This window comes from Oncorhynchus tshawytscha, linkage group LG20, assembly GCF_018296145.1.
Source record: "Oncorhynchus tshawytscha isolate Ot180627B linkage group LG20, Otsh_v2.0, whole genome shotgun sequence".
Classification (NCBI taxonomy): Eukaryota; Metazoa; Chordata; class Actinopteri; order Salmoniformes; family Salmonidae; genus Oncorhynchus; species Oncorhynchus tshawytscha.
In genome coordinates this window covers 14,857,795-14,863,794 of record NC_056448.1, presented here as the reverse complement: position 1 = coordinate 14,863,794, position 6,000 = coordinate 14,857,795, and the positions used below count along the sequence as shown (strand labels likewise).

The 6,000-nt window shown below is 39.7% G+C and overlaps 1 protein-coding gene across 7 annotated transcripts in view; it reads left to right on the top strand.

Moving 5' to 3' along the window:
* The first annotated feature begins 2,538 nt into the window (after positions 1 to 2,538).
* The window catches only part of unc13bb (unc-13 homolog Bb (C. elegans)), a 43,474-nt gene continuing 40,012 nt past the window's right edge, over positions 2,539 to 6,000 (top strand). For 4 of the 7 annotated variants that reach the window (XM_042302239.1, XM_024380582.2, XM_024380583.2 and 1 more), the window contains exon 1: positions 2,539 to 2,749. The gene's annotated coding sequence lies outside the window, so the exon portion shown is untranslated. The remainder of the gene's footprint in view (positions 2,750 to 6,000) is intronic. The other 3 variants (XM_024380585.2, XM_024380584.2, XM_024380586.2) reach the window with 2 other exon arrangements.

Below are 6,000 nucleotides of genomic sequence, written 5' to 3'. Positions count from 1 at the left end.
ATATCAGATTAGTGTTTTCCATTATACAACCCAAGCTACAACCAAATTATGTGTAGTTCAAAAGTAAGCATGTTGATGTCCAAAATATCTCCTGAAAAACAGAGTTCAGTCTACAGTACTTATTTATTTTGCTCCATGATCCCTGTTGTCGTCTTCCCTGTCTATGGATCTATCCCTCTGCAGCAACTGAGCTAATGGAGTGGTGAATTGAGCCTAGGGGAGAGACTGAGCAACTGAATGAGAGAGAGGGAGAGATGTGGGAAAATGGGGAACGAGTGTGAGGGGAATAAAGTACAGCTTCAATGTTTATCCCATTTTTCTTTTGCGTATTTTTTTCGAGCAAATGTAGGCCATGCTTTATCCTCTGAAGATGCTCACTTGGATTGAAAGGATAGTGGGGAAGTGTTGCACATACGGAAATAATAACTGACACACCCAGTTGTACCAAAAAGGTACAAGGGAAAGAATTGGGCTGAGATGTTGGTTTCTGACAGTATTATTCTGCCATGCTGATTTCACAAAGTAGACTTGGTGCTTAGGAGTCATTTGAATGAGAGGGTGGTCAAACCAGTATCTCCAAACTGTCGCTCAAGGAAATTGAATACATCAAAAAAAGAATGACCTCTGTCAACCTCAATTTATCCTTATTCTCTGTGATGTAGGTATCTGGGTTGGTGCTGCTTTGAGGTTTTATATTGAAAGATTATGGTCATATTGAAGCAAGTCTGTCTGTTGGTCAGAGACAGTTCATATACAGTGTGAGGGCTGCTTTCAGCTGTAGCACAGATTATGTTGTCTAAGCATGCACCCGATTAATCAAACTCCACCTGTGGTTGGAGATCAGTGCTGGTCATAATGAACAGGTTACAGTTGTTGTGCAGTGTCTGGTTATGAGGGAGCAATTGTCATAGCCCGGTTCCATTATGCTAATTGCTATAGGGCCGGTAGAGAGAGGACCATGTAAACGCCTGCTGATGGAAGGCAACAGGAGAGATGTAGAGAAAGGTGAAAGCCATACACAGTAAGTGTTATTTATTTTGGGACATCAGGAGGAACTTAAGACACAAGCCTGTATCCTGACAAGATTGTGTAAGGAAGTACAATTAGTCATCAGTCAGTCAACAAAGGTGTCAAAGGTCAGGATAAATGTAATGGGGTGCTACAATGGATCTTAAGACAAATTTTCACACATTCGGGAATGGATATTAGCTTCGTAAGGACTGTTTGTCTGGGTACATCAGTGTGCATGTCATGTACAGTGCCTTCACATTTTGTTGTTAGTCTGAATTTTAATTGGATTCAATTGAGGTATTGTGTCACTGGACTACACACTACCCCATAATGTCAAAGTGGAATGATGTTTTTAGAAGTGTTTACACATGAATAGAATATTAAATGTATTCAACCCCTTTCTTATAGCAAGCCTAAATGAGTTCAGGAGTAGAAATTTGCTTGACAAGTCACATAAGTTGCATGGACTCTGTGTGCAAAGAGAGACAATGTCCTTCCTAACTCAGTTGCCGGAGAGGAAGGAAACCGCTTGGGGATTTCACCATCACTCCAATGGTGACTTTAAAGCGGTTAGAGTTTAATGGTTATGATTGGAGAAAACTGAGGATATATCAACATTGCAGTTACTCCACAATACTAACCTAAGTGACAGAGTGATAAGGAGGAGGCTTGTACAGAATACAAATATTCCAAAACATGCATCCTGTTTGCAATAAGGCACTAAAGTAAAACTGCAAAAACTGTGGTAAAGACATTTACTTTATGTCCTGAATACGAAACATTATGTTTTGGACAAAACCAACACAACACATCACTGAGTCCACTCCTCATAATTTCAAGCATGGTGGTGGCTGCATTGTGTTATGGGTATAGTTGTCATACAAATGGAATAGAGCTAAGCACAGGCAAAATCCTAGAAAACCTGGTTGTCTGCTTTCTAACAGACACTGGGAGACATTCACCTGTCAGCAGGGCAATAACCTAAAACACAAGGACAAATGTACACTGGAGTTGCTTACCAAGATGACAATGTCTTGAAAATCTTTGGAAAGACTTCAAGTCAGGGGCCTGAGTGCTTAATTAACTAATAAAAATATATTAGTGTTTTATTTTTCATAAATTGTAACATTTTGTAAAAACTTTTTTTTTTAAATATATTTTCCACTTTGACGTTAAAGTATTTTGTATAGATTGTTGACAAATCCATTTTAATCTCACTTTATAATACAACAAAATGTGAAACAAGTCGAGGGGTGTGAATACTTTCTGAAGTCAAAAGGGTAGGCACACAGCCAAACGGAGAGAGTGAGTGAGGACAGCGGGAGGAGACCGATAAAGAGGGGGAAATGAAGAGGGAGACTGAGAGCTGGCATTTTCACAGTTTCAGATTAGCTTTGTGCTGGAATATGTCGCCAGAGGACAGAGCGAGCGAGAGAGGGAACAAGAGAAAGTGAACGCACGAAAGAGTGGTGGGAGGGATACTTAACTGGGAATGAACTGTCATGTGAGCCTACACTCCTCGCTCCTGCCCTTCCTGTTTGTACATCTGGAATGAGAGAGAGTCAACACTTCCCCTGCGTCTGTCAATCTGGGTGAAGACGACCAGCCGTATGTGCTTTGTATGTCGAGCATGGAATTAAATGTACAGTACCTGGAGATATTTAACTCAATTTTAAAAAATCCATGGTGACTTTTACGATTTTGCGCTTGTCAACTATTGAGCAGTTTTCCACATGGGGTAAGGTTTATTGAATGATATGCATCTGTAGAAATTGTGTTCTTGCATGAAGTTTGCATTCAGTATTGCACTATATAAAGAGTATTTTCTCCTGACTTTTATTTGTGAAATGTACTAATAGAATATTTTCTTTTCATAACAAAGTGTAATATTGAATTATAGTTGAGTATTGTTTTTACAAACATGAAAGGACAACTTTGCTCCTGTTGCCTGAAATAAGAAAAAAAGCGGCCAATCGATCAGTTGAAAACGAACAAAGCAAACCAGACTTTTTTTCCAGGCCGCAGACCATGAAGGAAAGAGAGAAAAGACGTTGCTCTTGGGCACTAAAGTGACTCTGTCAGAATTACCCAGACAGGCTCCTACCAGCTGCCTCCCCCTCTCCGTAGTCTGGGCAGCTTACTGTGGAGGCTGAGCCACAGGCCATTCAGACTATATGGGCCACTGGCTGGCTAGGTTAAATGGGCCAGTAATGATCTTCAGGAGCTGCTGCTGAAAGTAATTTGTGTCTAAATCACATTTAGATAATCAATGTGTATTTTACCTCAACATTTCTGTTAATCTTGTCCCGGTTTATTTTCTGATTGTCATAGTTAATGGTGTAATGGTGTGAAATGGCTAAAACGGGTCATTTAAATGGAAAGTTAATGAATGTGGATATCTAATTCCTGACAGTCGTGGACAGCTGTTATAAATGTATATACATCACTAATAGCCAAATGGTTCTGGCAGGCTAGCTGTTCTTATTGCTATGCATGATTATGCCTTCCTGCCAACTGTGCTCTTATCATGCTAATGCACACCTCCAGTACTTGAGTGGTATTGGACAGAGGTAAAAACCTCTGGTATAGGGGAGGGTTAGTGAAGTTTCCCGCCAGCGTAGAGTCCTGTGCATACTATCCACAGGCTGGAGACGCACTTAACATCTACTCCCAGTGTGGACCTTTGAGCCCTGACCGGGAAAAAACAGGCATCTGGCAAATATTTGAGGCAAACTTTTGGTCAATTGGCTGCAAATTTGCAGCACGCTCATATTTTCACACGCAAATTAGTTTTGTGATCAGCTGTTGTGGTTAATTTGCGGCAATTTGTGAAAGTCTGGCAAACAATTCTAGAAAACTTGTGGTGAACTTTGTTTGCTGCAAACTCTGTATGCAAATTAGATCAGTTTTTTGGTGACTCTGTTAAACAACATTGAAATGTATCGACATAACTTTAAATCACATAATTTAAAGTTAACTTACTAAAAACTAAACATACTAAATGTACGGTACCAGTCAAAAGTTTGGACACCTACTCAATCAAGAATTTTTCTTTATTTTTACTATTTTCTACCTTGTAGAATAATAGTGAAGACAAAGTATGAAATAACACATATGGAAATGTGTTAAACAAATCAAAATATATTTACTATTTTAGATTCTTCAAAGTAGCCACCCTTTGTCCAACGGTCTTGAAGGAGTTCCCACATATGCTAAGCACTTTTTGGCTGCTTTTCCTTCACCCTACAGTCCAACTCATCCCAAACCTTCTCATTTGGGGTGAGGTCAGGTGATTGTGGAGGCCAGGTCATCTGATGCAGCACTCCATCACTCTCCTTGGTCAAATAGCCCTTGCACAGCCTGGAGGTGTGTTGGGTCATTGTCCTGTTGAAAACAAATGATAGTCCCACTAAGCGCAAACCAGATGGGATGGCGTATTGTTGCAGAATGCTGTGGTAGCCATGCTGGTTAAGTATGCCTTGAATTCTAAATAAATCACTGACAGTGTCACCAGAAAAGCACCATCACACCACCACCACCACGCTTCACAGCGGGAACCACACACACAGAGATCATTCGTTCACCTACTCTCCATCTCACAAAGACATGGCGGTTGGAACCAAAAATTCTCATTAGACCAAAGGATGGATTTCCACCAGTCTTAATGTCCATTGCTCGTGTTTCTTGGCCCAAGCAAGTCTCTTCTTGTTATTGGTGTCCGTTAATAGTGGTTTCTTTGCAGCAATTTGACCATGAAGGCCTGATTCACGCAGTCTCCTCTGAACAGTTGATATTTAGATGCATCTTACTTGAACTCTGAAGCATTTATTTGGGCTGCAATTTGATGTGCAGTTAATTAACTCTAATGACCTTGTCCTCTGCAACAGAGGTAACTCTACGTCTTCCTTTCCTGTGGCGGTTCTCATGAGATCCAGTTTCATTGTAGCATTTGATGTTTTTTGTGACTGAACTTGAAGAAACTTTCTGGATTGACTTAAAGTAATGGACAGTCGTTTCTCTTTGCTAATTTGAGCTGTTCTTGCCATAATATGGACTTGGTCTTTTACTAAATAGGGCTATCTTCTGTATATCCCGCTACCTTGTCACAACACAACTGATTGGCTCAAACACAATAAGAAGGAAAGAATTTCCACAAATTAACTTTATCAAGGCACACCTGTTAATTTTAAATGCATTTCAGGTAACTACCTCATGAAGCTGGTTGAGAGAATGCCAAGCGTGTGCAAAGCTGCCAAAAAGGCAAAGGGTGGCCACTTTGAAGAATCACAATAATAAAATATATTTGGATTTGTTTTTTGGTTACTATATTATTCCATATGTGTTATTTCATAGTTTTGACATAGATAACATAGATCTGTCTAAAAGACAGTGCCAGAGCATATCAATAGATATTCACATTCACTGACACACTGACATCTTAGGTGACAACACATATACACACACCATGCTGTTACGGTCTACATTTGGGTCGAGTTAAAACATTGTTACACAGAGAACATGTTTTAAAATGTTACATTTGAAGGTCACTACTATGGACATGGACTAATAACTCATTACTTAAACGTATTTTATTCATAAAGCACTTTTCACAATCCCCAAAATGGAACATTTTGGATTTAAAATCAATTATTGTGATAGAATGAAAGCGTAACACAACATGCTTCAGTAGTTGAACCAAAGGCTAACAAGCCAGATACCATACTGTAGGTAAAAAGCAGGCACAAATGCATTTAAAAACAAACTAAAAGTAATTTAACAGTGGCTTAAGAGCATATTAGTGTTGGAATGAGACACTCATAGCTCATCCGTCTATTGATCTATTAATTCATAGGAACATATCAGCAGGGGGGCTGTGCTTCCTCCTGTCACTTCTCACACTACATACAAGAGCAGATACTTATCCACTATTGTTGAGTGGAAAAATACATGCTTGCAACAGTCTTGCTGCAGATTCGGTTCCTTGCAGCT